The 19254-nt window shown below is 42.1% G+C and overlaps 1 protein-coding gene across 1 annotated transcript in view; it reads right to left on the reverse strand.

Annotated features, from left to right (window-relative positions):
* LOC136873813 (uncharacterized) overlaps window positions 1–19254 on the reverse strand; it is a 902018-nt gene that overhangs the window by 607177 nt on the left and 275587 nt on the right. The gene's annotated exons all lie outside the window — the stretch shown is intronic.

Here is a 19254-nt window from a genome sequence, read left to right on the forward strand (position 1 = left end):
CAACTTGTATCTGTTGCGGGGTCCTACCCAATAAAATCTTTGTGGGAGGGTGTTTTCTTTCCCCTAACGCCTAGAACTTTCTGCGAGAGTATTTAAACTGCTGATTTTAGGGTCTCCGGGCCACTTCTGTTCCATCTTTCAGTGTATTAAGTACATAGCAGGAGGCGGGAAGCGCCTCTTTCCTCGGCAGCGGTCAACAATAAGGTAATGGCCGATTAATAAATTTTTTTCTTTGCCAACCAGCAGTTTAACTTTCGGGGCAGGTTCTAAGCGTTCCCCTATGTAACCTTTTCCTAAAATGTAACTTCTCTTTTCTTCTATTCTCTTGTAAAGCGACATACTGGGATAGAGAGTGTTAACCCTCTCGAGCTCCCACTCACATTGTTTGAGGTGAACTTATTTTTCGCAACCTATTCTTCAGTAATGTAAGTTAGTAGTTTCTTAAGTCACCTCTGTAGTATGGGATTAGCCCTTGCATCAGTGGCCTTAGAGCCAAAATTGGTCTTAAAGACAAAGTGTATTAGGAGTGCAAGTTCGCCTCCTCTCAAATTGTGATTTTAGAGGTCATGTATTAACTTTCTTGTCATTTAACAGACCTCAGTAGATTGGGTATTTTGCTCCTGTGTATATGTCCTTTGAGGACGGCTTAAAGGTGGAGTTCGGAGTGGCCTATGATAGGCTTGTATTTTAAGGGGAAGTTGCCCTTTTTGAAAATTGTGTTTCTGCCTCAAGGAGGCTTTTGGATGTAATTGGAAGCCGGTGTTTCTGGCATGTTTGGGGGTTTTCGGCCCCTTTGTTGTATGGTGTTCATTGTAAGGTTGGGCTCATGGCTCAAGGATTATGTTTCTGACTTTTTGAAGCCCCAAATGGGGTATCTATGTAAATGTAATTGTCAATCGTGTTTCGGCTACTAAGTACCTGTTCAATTTGTTGTTACCTAATTTTGAAAAGAAAATATAACCTTGTTAAATTTTAAAATTAATTTCACTTTAGTTGCTTGAGACCCCTTCACCACCCAGCACTTTCTTTCATGCATAACTACCACCAAAACACGGTAACAAGTGGTAGCAGAGCGTGGTTGAATGGGTCTCAATTTAGCCCCTTTTGACGGCTAAACTCTGTTTTGATCCGAACTCTAACCATTTTCTCAGTTGCTGGAAATTTTTTATTGAGGTTTTTCAAAATTTTTCTGTTATCATGCCCGGCCCTCGCGATGTTCTCCTCCTTAACTACTTGCGCAAAGAGGAGTTGATCTACGAATTAACTATTAGAAACGTGCAATCTGGAGGCACGGTTGCTATCGATACTAACAAGCTTAGAGACTCCCTTGATTTGCCCATTTCCATCCCCAATTTGGGAGAGAAAGAAATTGATGACTCTCTTTCCACGATCGTCGAGAACATTACTGGGCTAGCATCGGTCGTTAGTTTTTTTGATGAAAATGATCCGTCTCCTAATCAAATTAAGCGTGTGCAAGGCAGGCTATATCATTTTTCAAATAGAGTTAATGATCTGTTGTCTCTAAAGGTGAATGACGTTCAGAGGAAGGAAGCTAATACGCTCCTTGAAACTATTTCTGAATTGTCTAGTAAAGTCACTCAATTGTTAACTGGGGAAATTCCTCCCAAATCTGATCAACCCACCATAGTGAATGTAGGTAGCGAGGAAGAGTCTCCTAAGGGAGAAGTAAATAGGAAAACCCCCACTGCTCAAACTATCTCTGCCCCATTGGACAACGAGCCTGAACGCCGTGCATCGTTGAGTAACATCCGTTCTGAATTAACTTCTTTGCCCCTGAAACCTCTACCTACTATGTCACCCGGGTTTAGCAGCTTGCCTCATCCATTGGCAATGTTGCTAAGAGGTATCTCTAAGTTTTCTGTCAACACCACCAGTGAAGTTATTTCATTTTTAAGATTTTTAGTTGAATTTCAGGATCACGCCCTTGTGTTTTCTCTTTCCCCTTGTCAAATTTTACAAATAATCTATCCTTATGCTATTGGTGTTCTCTCAGATAAGATAGTAAGAGCTATTGCTGAACAGTCATCTATTGAAGATTTCCACGCACACTTGCTTGCAAATTTCATTCCTGCCCGCGCGAGGTCATCTCTGATTCAGAAATACTATTATCGGGTACAGCGCTTGGATGAAAACTTGGCTGATTTCATACAGGACATTAAGTTTTATACTAGGGTGTTTGCCCTTCATTTTCCTGAAGATCAGATTGTGCAGGCTATTGTAGAGGGAATTTCACCTCCCTATAGGTCATATTTGTGTTTCGCGGCGTGCCCGCAAACCTTCTCGGAACTTGAAGCGTTGGCCGTCTCGGCGGAAGGAGTTAGATACGCCGATTCTTTGCGTGTCGCGAAAGAACCCCCGCCTTCCTTTAGTAACACTCGGCCTCCACCTCGCCGACCAGTCAATCCCCGTAAATGTTATGCGTGCGGGGCGCCTGACCATCTGCGCAATAAGTGTCCTCTGATCAAGTCTAGTAGGGCAAATAATGAAGCTGGTTCATCACAAGGCTGTTTTAAATGTGGGGCTTTCTCACATATCGCCAAGAATTGTCCCAATTCGAATAGCCCCCCCTCCTGCTCAACTTCTGGGGTAACTTCCAACAACAATCAAAAGTGACTAGTGGCTTCGGCTGAGTCAACTAATTCATCTTCCCGAGGCTCAGCCCCTGGTAAGCAGATCGAAAATTCTGGGAACGTTCAATCTGTCCTTTGAATGCCCCAAAGAGTGTCTTAAGATTGCGGCGGATACCCCCGCACCTGTTCCTTTCCTTAAGATTGAGGTAAATAACGAACCTATAACAGCTCTATTAGATTCAGGCAGTGTTTGTTCCATTATTTCGGCTGAATGGTACTCGAAATTGAAGTCTGTTTGTAACCTACCTGTCTATGACTCTTCTCCTGTGAAATGTGTTTCTGCTAATACATCTCCATTAGAAATTCTAGGTTCCTTACTGGTCAAAATTCGTATTTTTAAATTTACATGGAAAATTAAATTGTTTGTGGCCAAGCAATTGTCTTGCCCCATTATATTGGGAGCTGACTTTATTTCTCACACTGGTCTTGTGCTCGATCTCCAGTCTAGGTCGTGCACATTCAAATTTGCTTCTAGTTGTAAAATTCCACTATTAAAGTGTAATTCTGTGTCATGTTCTTCTATTTCGCCTACCCAGGATGAGATGTTGTTAGACCTTAGACATCTACCTGAGGAGCAGGCTGATAGTATTCGCAAACTGTGTCAGTCGTTTCCCGAGGTATTCTCTGATACTCTTGGCGTTACTGACCTGATCGAATACAAAATTGAGGTCACGGATTCGATTCCTGTCCGTTTTCCACCGTATAGGCTATCTCCACCTAAAATGAAGGCTCTGAAAGAAATCATCGATCAGATGTTGAAGGATGGTATTATTAGGCCCTCTAAGTCAGCGTATTCTTCGCCTATTTTTCTAGTCCCGAAACCCCAAGGGGGCTTCAGGCCTGTAATTGACTACAGGGCTCTCAATCGGAAGGTGGTGTTACAATCTGTGCCCCTTCCCGACCTTCATTCTTGCTTTTCATGGTTTCGTAAGGCCAAGTTCTTTACTATCTTGGACTTGAATCAGGCCTATAATCAAATTCCCCTTGCTGAAGAGTCTAAACACCTTACAGCGTTTGCCACGGACTGGAATTTATACGAATACAACCGCGTGCCTTTCGGGCTCCCCACGGGGGCAGCTGTGCTCACTAGGCTACTAGATAGGGTCTTCTCCGACATCAAATTCGAGTACTTATATCACTACTTGGATGATGTCGTCGTGTTTTCGGAGACCTTCGAAGAACATCTAGATCATCTGCGAGAAGTTCTGAATCGCCTTCGTAAGGCTGGGTTAACTGTCAAGTTGTCCAAGGTCGCTTTTGCTAAGCCCTCTATGTCATTCCTACGGCATATTGTGTCACCTGATGGTGTAGCAGTCGATCATTCTAGAACACAGGCCATCCGTGATTTTAAACCTCCCAAGGACATTAAAGGTATCGCCAGGTTCATTGGTATGGTGAATTTCTTCAGAAAGTTCATTCCTAACTTTGCTAATAGAGCGGCGCCATTGAACCTTCTTCGTAGGAAAGGCATCAAATTCGAGTGGGGACCTTCTCAACAAGCCGCTTTTGAAGATCTGAAATTAGCTCTCTGTAATGCCCCTATCCTTGCTATGCCTGATTTCTCAAAGAAATTCATCGTCCAAACGGACGCGTCGTCGTCGGCGGTAGCGGCAGTCCTTCTTCAAGAGACTGAACTAGGGAGGCGACCCATCGCCTATGCATCTAGGACTCTATCGGCTCAAGAAGCCAAGTATTCCATCTATGAGCTCGAAGGGTTGGCAGTCTTATTTGCCTTAGAAAAGTTCCGTCTCTATCTGGAACATGTCAAATTCGACCTGGAGACAGATAATCAAGCATTAAGCTGGGTCTTACGTAGGACGCGTCGTACTGGTCGTATAGCCCATTGGGCCATCCGTATTTCTGCCTTCCAGTTCAATGTCAGGCATATCCGAGGTACCGAAAATGTTGTCGCTGATGGACTCAGCCGTATGTTTTCAGGCGACGTTGAGAACCATGAAGAGGTCGACAGCCCATCACCTCCCGAGTCCATGCTATCTGAGGTTAATGCCATCCTAACAGATGTTCCCATGCTGTTTAGGGATATCGAGAAATACCAACGTGAAGATCCGACGCTGGCTCCGATAATGGAAACCCTTTCTTCTGGGGAACATGTTGTCCCTTATGTTCTGAGGAATGGAGTTCTATGTTGCCCTTCGAGGCATGATAAGATGATGAAAGTTGTTGTTCCAGCGGTTCTTGTACCTATGATCTTCAAGTATTATCATGAGACCCCATTAGGAGGGCATCTTGGTATCTTTAAAACTCGTGAAAAGATTCGTGATATGTTCATCTGGAAGGGTATGGACGGTGAAATCCGTGAATTAGTAAAGGCATGTAAATCCTGTTTGCTTAGTAAACCGACCATGTCCACTAAGGTAGGTCTTTTGTCTTCTCATCAAGCGTCGCGCCCCATGGAGCGCCTGTATATTGATTATGTGGGACCCTTCCCCCAGTCAAAGGGGAATGCCAACAAGTTCATCTTTGTATGTGTAGATGGTTTTACTAGATTTTCCTGGTTATTTCCGACTAAGCTGGCTACCGCTCAGTCCACCATTTCTTCTCTTAATACTATCTTTGCTTCTTTTGGTCCTTGTCAATACATAGTTTCCGATAATGCTAAGGCTTTTACATCTAATTTATTTCGTAAATTCTGTTTTGACTTATCCATCTCTCATGTAACTACTTCTGCTTATTACCCTCAACCATCTCTGGCTGAACGGGTTAACCGTAATCTCAGGTCCGCACTCATTGCCTATCATCATGAAGATCCTTCCAGGTGGGACACGTCCCTGCATTGGATAGCTTTTGCTTTGAATTCAGCGATTCATGAATCTCACAAGTTCACTCCAGCTTCTTTAATGTTCAAGTTTGTTCCCAACTCGCCGCTCTCTAACCTCTGGTCTCTGAATGACATTCTACCCGAGATAATAGATCCGGACAACATTAAAGATCTTTGGAAGAAGGCTAAAGCCAATCTTAAAGTGTCTCATGAAAAGGTTAGGGAAAGGTATGATCGTGGACGGAGACCCACCCCTTTGAAGGTAGGTGACCAGGTTATGGTCAAAAATTTTGTTCCCGCGGGCAAGCTTGCCCCCAGATTTCATGGGCCTTGTATCATTCTCGATTTTCTTACGCCGGTTACCTTATTGTTAAGTAATCCAGCCACCGAGAGGATATTTAGGGTTCACCTGTCCCAGGTGAAACCGGTGTAATTTTGTGTTAACTTGCTTCATATTATTTTGAAAGGATATGAAGGTTATATTTTTTTTGAGTTTCACTTTTATGGCATTCTGCCCCTTCTATAATATTTTGGTTTTAGATGTAAGCCTTTTGTAAAACCCGCCCCGATCCGTTAAACTGCCATCCTGTTCTTGCCACGGCCATTACCACGCTCCCGTCTCCTGCTCCACCTTACACTGTGGCTTAATAAGATTAAATGCCACGGATATCTACACGCCGCTGGCCCCTCAACCTCTCCATAATGCCTGTGCCTTCAAAAAGACGATGGTCCAACATAATTCTGCCGCCTAGCCTTAATGTTTCAGTGCCCCCGCAGCCGCGCAGCGCCGTGCAGCAACTGGGGAGGGGGATGGGCCCCCTCCTCTCCAGCGAGGACGACATGTGCATGGCGAGCCGGAGCTCTCCTCCCGGCCAAGGCTGATGTGCGGCGCACGACCTGCTACTGGCCCGCAGCCTGTATATGTTCACCGCGGGCGCGGCGTGTTTCAACACTCTGCTCCCCTCATAGTGCGGGCGAGCGGTATCTCAGGGTACTTAAGGGGTCCGAGCGGCCTCCTTTTGGACGCAAGCTGCAACGGCCGGTCCGGCCATCCAACTTCATCAACATCAACTACATGGACAGTTACTATAAGAGATAACTACATTTGGGAATTCAACCGCAATATCTGATGGACATTGCAAATTTTTCCTTCACTTTTAAGTAGTAAAAGTTTATCTTCAGAAATTCAACTTCTATAAACCTAAAGACTTCACTTCACCTCCAACAACAAAATTTTGGAACCGAATTAAGAAATTTCTCAAATACTTCTGCAAGTTATCTTAATATCAACATCAAAACTTGGAACTTATTTTCAAACTAAAGTTTATGTTCTTCTGTGTTACCCCGTGGAGGAACTTTTGGGGGGGGGGGAGGTCTGTACCGGGCGGTACACCTCCACACCGTTTATTTAAAAGTTGCGCCAGTTGAAACTCCTCTTCTGGAGGAAGTCTGAACTTTATCTACGGTCTTAATTTCCAAATTTCTCAGAAGATGTCACTACCTGGAAATTTTTGAGTTTGTGAACTGTGTCATTTTCGACGTACTTTTGTCTTGCTTGTATTAAGAAGTGTGAACTTTCTCTTCTAGAGGACACTACTGAAGATCAACAATAGTGCACCCTAGTGCGGAGTCAAAGAACTATTTTGTTGGAGAAAATTTAATTTCAGGAGTTTGTTCTTTGTTAAATTTCTTTCTGTCATTGTTTAAGTTGGCAATATTTACCCCTTTCTTCCCCTTGTTTTGAATGTATCCAATCACGAATTTTTTCAATTAATTTCTGACCAATCTGGTGTATCTTTCCCCAACTTGTATCTGTTGCGGGGTCCTACCCAATAAAATCTTTGTGGGAGGGTGTTTTCTTTCCCCTAACGCCTAGAACTTTCTGCGAGAGTATTTAAACTGCTGATTTTAGGGTCTCCGGGCCACTTCTGTTCCATCTTTCAGTGTATTAAGTACATAGCAGGAGGCGGGAAGCGCCTCTTTCCTCGGCAGCGGTCAACAATAAGGTAATGGCCGATTAATAAATTTTTTTCTTTGCCAACCAGCAGTTTAACTTTCGGGGCAGGTTCTAAGCGTTCCCCTATGTAACCTTTTCCTAAAATGTAACTTCTCTTTTCTTCTATTCTCTTGTAAAGCGACATACTGGGATAGAGAGTGTTAACCCTCTCGAGCTCCCACTCACATTGTTTGAGGTGAACTTATTTTTCGCAACCTATTCTTCAGTAATGTAAGTTAGTAGTTTCTTAAGTCACCTCTGTAGTATGGGATTAGCCCTTGCATCAGTGGCCTTAGAGCCAAAATTGGTCTTAAAGACAAAGTGTATTAGGAGTGCAAGTTCGCCTCCTCTCAAATTGTGATTTTAGAGGTCATGTATTAACTTTCTTGTCATTTAACAGACCTCAGTAGATTGGGTATTTTGCTCCTGTGTATATGTCCTTTGAGGACGGCTTAAAGGTGGAGTTCGGAGTGGCCTATGATAGGCTTGTATTTTAAGGGGAAGTTGCCCTTTTTGAAAATTGTGTTTCTGCCTCAAGGAGGCTTTTGGATGTAATTGGAAGCCGGTGTTTCTGGCATGTTTGGGGGTTTTCGGCCCCTTTGTTGTATGGTGTTCATTGTAAGGTTGGGCTCATGGCTCAAGGATTATGTTTCTGACTTTTTGAAGCCCCAAATGGGGTACCTATGTAAATGTAATTGTCGATCGTGTTTCGGCTACTAAGTACCTGTTCAATTTGTTGTTACCTAATTTTGAAAAGAAAATATAACCTTGTTAAATTTTAAAATTAATTTCACTTTAGTTGCTTGAGACCCCTTCACCACCCAGCACCTTCTTTCATGCATAACTACCACCAAAACACGGTAATAATAATAATAATAATAATAATAATAATAATAATAATAATAATAATATAAAATAGAGTTTCCTTCATCGGTTGACCGGCGGGCGCGCGGTGCCTGGCGTCGACTCACCACTCCCCGCTCTGTGGCGTAGCAACGAGCACGGTTCTTCCCTCACTTTGTCCGTGCATGACATGACAATTAAAATTATGAAAGTAAGCACGTATCTTATGAGGTAAGATGTTAGAAAGGTTCTCCTGCATCTACAAATCTTTGGCATCTTGTTAGGAAACTCCGATCCACACGCATTAGTTCGTCTTCCGTAATTGAGGCTATTTCTCTGCTGATACGTTTCGTAGCTCACCATGGTGAGCTCTTGGAAACCCTGTCTTGTCGTCCAAGTCGTCGTAGGAAGTTTGTAGGCGTATGTTCTTATTTTTCTGCGATTCCGTTTACTTTCTCCTCATTAAGCACACATCTTTTTACCCTTCGCTTCTTATCGAGAAAAGAACCCGTTCCTCTAAAATTTTTAACGAGTTTCCGTACGGGATCTCGGTAATGGAGGACATACACCTAGAAATTGTGTTATAAATAAATTGTCTAGCGCCTTAACTTTAAGACATTTTCACGTATTTACCTTACCTTTGTACTGTGTACAAACAAGGAAGCAATATGAGAATTACACCTCGAACTAAGACCCTCCGCACACAAGGCAACACGAAAGCAATTCAACAGCGATACGATACCTCCTCCCCCTGGGTGAATGAGTGGGGACCACCAACGGAGCAACACGAAAGCAATTCAACAGCGATACGATATCTCCTCCCCCTGGGTGAAGGAGTGGGGACCACCAACGGAGCAACACGAAAGCAATTCAACAGCGATACGATATCTCTTCCCCCTGGGTGAATGTGTGGGGACCACCAACGGAGCAACACGAAAGCAATTCAACAGCGATAGGATATCTCCTCCCCCTGATGAAGGAGTGGGGACCACCAACGAAGCAACACGAAAGCAATTCAACAGCGATACGACATCTCCTCCCCCTGGGTGAATGAGTGGGGACCACCAACGGAGCAACACGAAAACAATTCAACAGCGATACTATATCTGCTCCCCCTGGGTGAATGAGTGGGGACCACCAACGGAGCAACACGAAAGCAATTCAACAGCGATACTATATCTGCTCCCCCTGGGTGAATGAGTGGGGACCACCAACGGAGCAACACGAAAGCAATTCAACAGCGATACGATATCCCCCCCCCCTTATTTCCTGGGTGAAGGAGTGGGGACCACCAACGAAGCAATACGAAAGCAATTCAACAGCGATACGACATCTCCTCCCCCTGGGTGAATGAGTGGGGACCACCAACGGAGCAACACGAAAACAATTCAACAGCGATACTATATCTGCTCCCCCTGGGTGAATGAGTGGGGACCACCAACGGAGCAACACGAAAGCAATTCAACAGCGATACTATATCTGCTCCCCCTGGGTGAATGAGTGGGGACCACCAACGGAGCAACACGAAAGCAATTCAACAGTGATACGATATCTCCTGCCCCTGGGTGAAGGAGTGGGAACCACCAACGGAGCAACACCAAAGTAATTCAACAGCGATATGATATCTTCCCCCCTTATTTCCTGGGTGAATGAGTGGGGACCACCAACGGAGCAACACGAAACCAATTCAACAGCGATACGATATCTCCTCCCCCTGGGGTGAGGACCACCAACGGAGCAACACGAAACCAATTCAACAGCGATACGATATCTCCTTCCCTGGGTGAAGGAGTGGGGACCACCAACGGAGCAACACGAAACCAATTCAACAACGATACGATATCTCCTCCCCCTGGGTGAAGGAGTGGGGACCACCAACGGAGGAACACGAAAGCAATTAATCAGCGATGTACTCAACTGGTACGATCCGAGCAACTTGTTCTCATGTCGCCTGTTGATATGGAGGTGTTTAATGAAAAATTCGTGGGTACTATGGAAGAACTCCGTGTTTTATCTGATCTCATTCCCAAAGAGTGTTCCCGACAAGACGTGACAGACAAAGCATGGCATCATGTGGGGGCAGAAGTCAGTTTGTCAGGTATGTAGCGATATTTTATTATAATCATGTATATATTACATTATAAAAAATAATGTAATGTAACAATATTACAAATGTACCACCCTAAAATGCATATGACCTTGATCAACCCATGAACATCCACTGGAACCCAACATTTCACACTGGAAAAAATTGTAATTCGTACAAGCGTAATCGAGAAACCTATACATAATTTTGTTCACAATTTTTATAATGTATTCATTTCTTGTAAATATGCTTAGTTTTTAAGAAACCTGTAAAAAAAATACAAATATTTTGAGAAAATAAAATTAATGCTAGCCTTAATGTAAACACAATTATAACTTCAACGCTGATGGACTCTCTCATGTTCGTGTTGTAATGATGAAGAGTAGGGGTAATCATTTGAACTAGTAAATTATACGACCCTTTCGACATTCTATAAAATGCAAGAAAGTTGGCATCACTTTCTTGCATATATTTGATGGAACCAATAGCCTGCATGGTATATTCCTTTCATTGTACGGATGAACCCGGTTTCTCCTTCTTCTGGATCTTATATACCGGTACAGGTTACAGCATTTCTTCCTCGCGTGATTCACTCGACATGACGAAAAGAAAAAGAAAAGTATCAGACCTTCAAAAACCTTTCGAAATAAAACTACTACAGTATGTTGTAGGTATTCTGTACTTGGAATGTACGAGTTGACTGTCTAAAATGTTGCCCCGTGTGCGGATGCCCTGCTGCTCAGAGCACCGATATGGCCTGAATCACCAGTGTCCCCAGCATCACCTAGGGACTTTTATTGCTTTTTTGTTGCCTCGAGTGCGGACGGCCTTACACTTCATAACTCGGGAACAGTGGGAGCGACAGATGGACACGTGCGCCGTGCTTAGAACGTTTAACAAAAGTCAGAAAGTGAGAGAATTAGTGTCTTTGTTGTTATGCCGCGGAGAGGAGATTGATGAGTAGAGACCAGATTTTTACGCATTAACAGGTTAGAATGAAAACTTACTGAAACAAGTAACAAGTATATACTAGCCCGGACAAGAGTTCTGCTATGAGATTTGCGTAAACATTACGGAAATAAACCATTAGGCTGTTATTGGTTTTTTACGTCCCATTAACTACTTCTACGGTTTTCGGAGAAGTCGAGAAGCCGAAATTTTATCCTGCGTGAGTTCTTTTACGTGCCGATAAATCTTCCGGCGCGGGGCTGACATATTTGAGCACCTGCAAATATTACCGGACTATGCCCGGATCGAACGTGCCAACTTGGGCTCAGAATGCCAGTGCCTTAACCATATGAGCCACTCAGCCCGGCAAACATTAGGGGCTAGAACCCCTGGAAGTTATGCTACTCCCTGTTGCATTGTAGAAGAGTGGGCTGGACTACATCTCCTACTCGGCAAATCAGTCTGCATTCTGACATATTACAATAGAATAGAATAGAATAGAATAGAATAGAATAGAATAGAATAGAATAGAATAGAATAGAATAGAATATGATTTATTTATCATCAACAGGTTATTTTCTCAATTAAAGATGATTCAATAAAACATAATATACAACAAATACACCTTAAGTAAATAACACTAATTTCCTAAAATAATAACCAAGTTCAAACTAAATCTAGAGACCTTCCTTTTTATATGCATATTTACAAAATCTTAAATAAATAAATAAATAAATAAATAAATAAATAAATAAATAAATAAATAAATAAATAAATAAATAAATAAATAAATAAATATTATTAAACTACATCTAGTAACATTTACATATTTACATATCTTACAGATAGGGCCTTACATTCATGAGGTCATTAGGGCATGTCTGATTTTATACGGGGATGAGTGAAAAAGGTCCACTGATTCACCCACCTCATTCAGTGATGTTAGTGCCCTCACAAGCCATGAGTTAGCCCGAGCCACAGTTCTCACTTTAGGCAGATGAAAAATGTACCTTTGCCTAGTATTTCGACGAGGAACATGTAATGGAATCAGCTCCAGTAATGTTGAACAATCCACTCTATTCGTCAGACACTTATAAAGAAAGAGGGCATTGGTACGTCTGCGGCGTGAGTGCAATGTCCCCATGCTCATAGTCTCACATAAAGACTCGTAATCGGACGAAGAGAGAGAAATACCCTAACCCTTGTAGCTGACCCATTTCATGAACCTTATTTGGACTCTTTCCAAGTTTTGTATTAAATACTGCTGAGAAGGTAGCCACATCTCGCAACAATATTCTAACGATGGTAACAACTTACAGTCCAACTCACTATTGATTACCTTAAAGATCTTTAGATCGTCAGCATAGAGAAGGCAGTTACTGTGTTGTGTAACTGATGTTATATCATTTATGAATATGACAAAGGAAAGAGGGCCCAGTAAAGAGCCTTGGGGGACACCTGAAGTAGGGTGGTACGGCTTTGACATAATACCATCAGCTTTTACTACGCAAACTCTATTAGTGAGATAGCTTGTAATCCACTCAAAAGCACTTCCTCCTATCCCATATGCTGACAATTTGGTGAGTAGAGTATCATGTTGAACTGAATCAAAGGCTTTGGAGAAGAACGTATAAACATCCACTTGTTGCCTCCTATCGAGAGATTCTGAAATGAAATTGATATACACCGCCATATTGGACACGGTAGTGCGTTTCTGTACAAAACCGTGCTGCGCCTTATTAATATGCTATGAAACTGAACTGTACGATCTCTTATACACGATTTTCTCTGGCACCTTTGAAATTAGGGACAATAACACAACAGGCCTATAGTTATCGAACATTTTGTATCTTTCTTGAACACTGGTATGACGTAACCTTTCTTCCACTCACACGGAAAACACCCTGACGAGAATGACATGTTAATTATGATGCTAAGTGGCCTACTTAGCTCAGATACACATTCTTTCAATACTATTGCGGGTACGTCATCTGGACCACATGATTTGGAGGTATCCAAAGAAGCAAGAATTGAAGATACCTCTGCTGGAGAGGTCACTATAGAAGTTAGGCCTATATCACACACGGACGAAGTGGATAGATTACAATGTGCGGCAGGTGAGTGATACTTTTCAAAGGTATCTGCAAAACTGTCCAAGATGCTCCTCTTGTCCTGTAATTCTTTCCCGTCCTGAAGCATAGTAGATAGCAGGCGAGATGACCTCCGTTTGTTGTTTACAAAATTCCAGAAGCACTTCGGGTTGGCAGCTAATTTCGATTCCATCGAAGTTATATAGTTTCTGTATTTTTTGAGCTGAAGACGCTTAAATTCACCGCGTATGGTCGAAAATTGCACATAATCACTACTATGGCCCGTTTTTTAAACTTCCTTCTTGCCCTCTCCTTTTCTTTTAATTTATCTATTACCTCAGAGTCGTACCAGCATGGGTACTTCCGCGTGCTAACTATCCGGGACGGTACAGTGTCTTTTATTACAGCGCGAAGGAAGTCGTAGAAAAGGGTTAACGCCTCGTCGACGGAGGGGGAGTCCTGGATTAAATCCCATGGACAAAACGAAAGGATATCTCTCATTTGAGGAAAATTGGCCTTAGCCCATGCGAACATTAACTTCCTCGGCAGTACGTGGCGCATAACTCGCGGTAAAGATAGAGTGAATTCTACAGCTCGATGGTCGGATGTAATTACCTTTTCCGTCTCAAAGCAGTCCAAGTGCCCACAGTATTGATCCGATATTAGAACAAGGTCCAGGAATTTCTCGTTTCTTGTTGGGAAGCGACACATTTGCTTGAGTCCGAATTCACCGACGATTTCAAGAAGTCTTCCGCACATATTTGTTTTATAACGGGACCAAGATTACAAGCCAAATGTCTGATGTTAAAGTCTCCGCAAACTACAAGGATATCTTGCGGGTTTAAAACAGCTGTGACGTTGGCCAGTGTTGCTCGAAGATTACTCATCCTAGCAGTCACTTCGTCCGGTGGCAGGTAGCAGCACACTACAAACACAGACCTCCCTGATGTTGGGGTGGCCTTGACCACGAGACACTCCCAGTCTCCCGCCAGCTTTGGCTGGGAAACTGGCCTTAGAGCAGATTTCACAGCAACCATAATCCCTCCCCCTTTCACTTTGCTACTATGGACCTGATGTCTGTCTTGACGAAACAGAAATCAGTAGACAACAGTTCATTATCACCAACAGAATCATTTAACCAACTTTCAGTTAAACAAATACAATATTTGCTGGCGTCACTGAAAGCGAGGTTAAAGTCCGTCAAAGAATTACACATGCTCCCTACATTTTGGTAGAAGAAATGCATACCGCTGTCATGCTGGGGTCCTGGGTTCAGATGTATGTCACCGGACAAAGCCAATAGAAGCACACAAATCGCTGAACCAGATATCTTTGGGCTAGAGTTCGTCTGTTGTTTTCTCGCAGACAGGCCGCCTGGTTGTGACGTCACCAGATACATAGTTCCATTTAAAGCCAGCACGTGGGCCGAAATTCGAAGCTCCGAACCTTTCACAAAAACGTTTTCCCAACGGTTTTCATATTTCACGTCGAAGTCTAGCACATTCTCATCCCGGAGGCAAACTCGAACAGACGTGATACTACATTTGAACACTACTAATAGACAAAAGACACGGAGCGATACCGACACACGACTACTCCCGGACGCCCAAACATCCGCGCTCTAGTGACGAGTCGACGGCACCGCGCGCCCGCCGGCTGACCAATGAGGGAAACTCACTGTAGGTCTCCAGCGAATGTTCTTCGCGATTTGATGCAGTTTGCCTTTGGGTGACGCCCATCGCATTGCTATCCTTGGAATTTTGTTAGTAATCACATCATCTTCTACCATATTTCAAACACCCTCGTGGGTTCTCGGGTGTGAACTGTGCCGAACATGTGGATGTACGCAATAGTTTGCAATAGTTTCGTAACACTATCCTTGTTTCGGAAATCAACTAGATAAATGCTGCTGTTTTCTTTTGGATTTCTTCCAGTTCCCGTATCAAGTAATTCTGGTGTGAGGCCCATTCGCTGAAATCATACTCTAGGTGGGGTCATACTATAGTCCATTTTGGTTGAAAGCGTCCTGCGCGAGAAATGGTTGCGCATGCAGTGGTGGGAGCTATCGTCCCGCCACTGCTACAGCAGGTCCAGTCGCCAGGCTAGCGCTGAAGTGAAAACGTCTCTCAAACGGCGCGTGTTGTTACGTGCGGGCTAAGTTGAAATTACTGAAGTGACGAGCATGGCTTCTAGGTCCTCTTGTAAATCTGGGAGACCACTGCGAGGCTAGGCACTTGAAAGTGTTTATACAATGAGTGAACATATGAAACATATCATCCAGATCTCAATCACACTGAGTCGGTTTGGGGAGATATCAAAGGAGAGGTCCGTGATAAGAATATATCTCAATTAATAGTAATACAGCATAATTAGCTTTTTAGCATAAAAATGTAGAATATGCCATAGCATCTCTAATGCCTTCACTGTTCATAAATGAGGCGCTCCTATTCCCAATATAAATAAAAATGATTATTCTGTACGAAATATTTCTCTGTCTTATAGATCACTCGTGACTTGACAGCAGACACACTCGACAAAAAGGAAGAAGTCCGATAATATTTTCGCTCTGATTTTATGAGATAGATTTATATTGTCTATTGTTCCGGAGCATTTTGTTGCTGGTTTCGTTGTTGTTGTTGTTGCTGCTGTAGGAGACCTGTTCTCTCAGTCATAACAATAGCAGATTATTCAAGAGTATTATATATTATTATATTTCTTCTGATGGACAAGAAAAGTAGACATTGTTAATGTTATTATGAAAGTAGCTGAAGTATTTCTACTAATGCTTCTTCTCTGCATTTTCCCGACAATTTCGCATTAATTAATCTCTTTTATGCGTATTTCACTAGAAATCACGTTAAGTAGATTATATCTCCGGGCTGTCAGTGGAAACAACTTCCTCCAATTCGTTAGGCGATTGATGAACTGATAGCGCGTACCGATGCGCCTTTCCATGGTATACAGTACAGTTTCAAGCGAACTTCCTTTATTCGCAGTATTACCAGTTGCAAGTTACTGTCTTATGTTCAATTGATTTTCTACTAAATGGTTCAAACCTTTCAATTTTATATAACAGATTTCATATTCGTAAGAATGTATAATAATAAATGGCACAAGAATAAATTAAAGGCTACAGAGTGCCAAAATATTGACCTCCCCTGTTACTATACACTGAGATTATTTCACGTTGTATCGAAAGCATCATCCGATATGAATTCTTTTAGGCATGACCATCTGATATCTTGATGTCACCAACATTTACGACGAAAGTTACGAAGTATTTCCGTACTGGAATAAAACTGAAATTTTAGAATGTTATGCTCAAAGGCCTGTGTAGTTAATTGAGAAGGTTTAACGCAGACAATCGAAATGTAAGACTTGATTTGTACAATGTACGGTACTATTTTATTTTCACTAGTTCCTACACCTTTGAGTTAGTGTGATGTATGTACACCGATGAGCCAGTGCATAATGAGGAAAGGTTCAAATTCTTCCCCCACCACCAGCGCGAACGCTCCCATAGTTCCTCGCACACGAGGCCAGGCCACACCTCCGATCGTCCAGAAAGACGCTTACTACGAAGATGGACTAACACATACACCCTATCCTTTATAATCTCAAAATACTGTCATAACAATATGAAGAGATCTAATCTGAAATATGTGGAGTGGGCTCATACTAGAGACATACGCCCTATCCTTTATAATACCTAAATACTGTCATAACAATATGAAGAGATCTAATCTGAAATATGTGGAGTAAAATTAAAAATTATAAAAATCCACTTTAGTTCAAATGATCAGGAATAAAATGAATTTGTCACTGCCTATATGCCTATTTTTACCGTTAGCACCTATTTTGCTATAAATGTCTACTTAAGTGCCTAAAACATAAATCATTAGTTGTATATATTTATTTTGTTTTTTGCTTCGATATATCTCGTTGGCAGAGAACGTAGTCCTATCACATCCTGTGAAGCAGAAGGGTTCTCTCGATTTAGAAATGTCATGACTGAAACGAAAGAGACTAGAAAACCTTGAAAAATACATATTATTCAACTATAAAGTAGTTGGAGGATATGTCGTTATAGTACAGTTTAACTCTGTCTCCATAAAAGTGATGTCAATAACAAACCAGAAGTTCCACATACAGTAAAATCGCCATTTAACATTGTTCAGGAGATAATTGAAATTGTTAAGTAGTTAATACGAAGTCCGGCTACATGGATGATGGTCAGCGTCGAGGCCTCCGGTTCAGAGGGTTCCGGGTTCAATTATTGGCATATTTAGGGATTTTAAACGCGTCTGATTAATGCGTCTGACTCGGGGACTGGGTATTTATGTTTTACCAATGCAATCCCCTTATAAGCACACAACTCACCATAGTACCAATTACCACAGAAACACTGAATGTATTCCTCCGCATAGGGTTGCGTCAGAATGGGCAACTGGTCGAAGAACAGGGCCAAGTCTACATGTATGTCACAGTTTGCAACCATGGTCCCACCAGGCTGTTGTTGAAGAAGAAGAAGAAGAAACTTTTTTGCTAGGGGCTTTACGTCGCACCGACACAGATAGGTCTTATGGCGACGATGGGATAGGAAAGGCCTAGGAGTTGGAAGGAAGCGGCCGTGGCCGTAATTAAGGTACAGCCCCAGCATTTGGCTGGTGTGAAAATGGGAAACCACGGAAAACCATTTTCAGGGCTGCCGATAGTGGGATTCGAACCTACTATCTCCCGGATGCAAGAAGAAAAAAAAATTAATGCTGTATAAGTTCATATACATTTTGCAGATGGTGCCTATTTCAACCTTTTAGATGCGTATTTACGTTGCCTAAAGCAGGATTTTTAATTCCTAAATGTCCCCAGCTTACTCATGTCTTAACGAACAAGAGCAAGAAACAAAGACGTCTGTAAATCATATTGGCACGACTCAAATCACTTACCTTGTCTGTTCAAAGTACATTCAGCATTACACAACATTCTGATGTTACATTGATATCCTACCTGAAACAAGGAAAAGGAAGCTGTTAGTTGTTAGCTACATTTAAATCTACGAGGAAACAAAATCACTGAACAACTTAATTACAGATTAATACAGTCAAATGTATAAAATTCACAGTCAAGAATGATAATTATTTTTCTGCGTCAGTATTTATGCTGCTGCTTAATGTCTGGGGCATATTGTAGTCAACATCTCCATGCAATTAATGCATATGAAGTTCGCCTATGTTTTGCATACTGGGATGTGTAATTGTGTCTAAAATTGGGGAAAAAAAGTATCATTTTGTAACGGTTCAAATCCCGTTACAAGATGATATCTGTATTTTTATTATTGTATGATTTTATCTGTATTTTATTATTATTATTATTATTATTATTATTATTATTATTATTATGTCAGTATTATTATTATGTTATCTGTGATATTGTTACTATTATTGTAATTATCCGTTTTATTCAATTTGATTTTGCAATTGCCTGTTGCTTGCAAGATTGTACTTAGATGTATGCATATATACGTATGTGTAGTATAACACTCAATACCAGTACAGTGAGAATTGTTGTATATATCAGAGATTGGGTGTGACGTTGGTGCATTGTGCAATATTGTTGGCGATTCTGCCAAGTCATCGCCACTCCATGGCTATGTCATCGTATTTATTTAGATATGCGCTCAGAGAGTTAGTCGCCGCGGGGCTATTTCATCACGGTATGTAATATCTGTCGCGTAGGTGGGAGTATGTCATTGTTATTTCTGGAGATTACGTAGTTGTGTCAACCAACGTCTATATAAGGTGGATGCACATTGTAGCGTCAGTCATTACTTATACGGATGCAGTACAGTGAAGTAGTCTACT

This window comes from Anabrus simplex, chromosome 5 (assembly GCF_040414725.1).
Source record: "Anabrus simplex isolate iqAnaSimp1 chromosome 5, ASM4041472v1, whole genome shotgun sequence".
NCBI classification, from domain to species: Eukaryota; Metazoa; Arthropoda; class Insecta; order Orthoptera; family Tettigoniidae; genus Anabrus; species Anabrus simplex.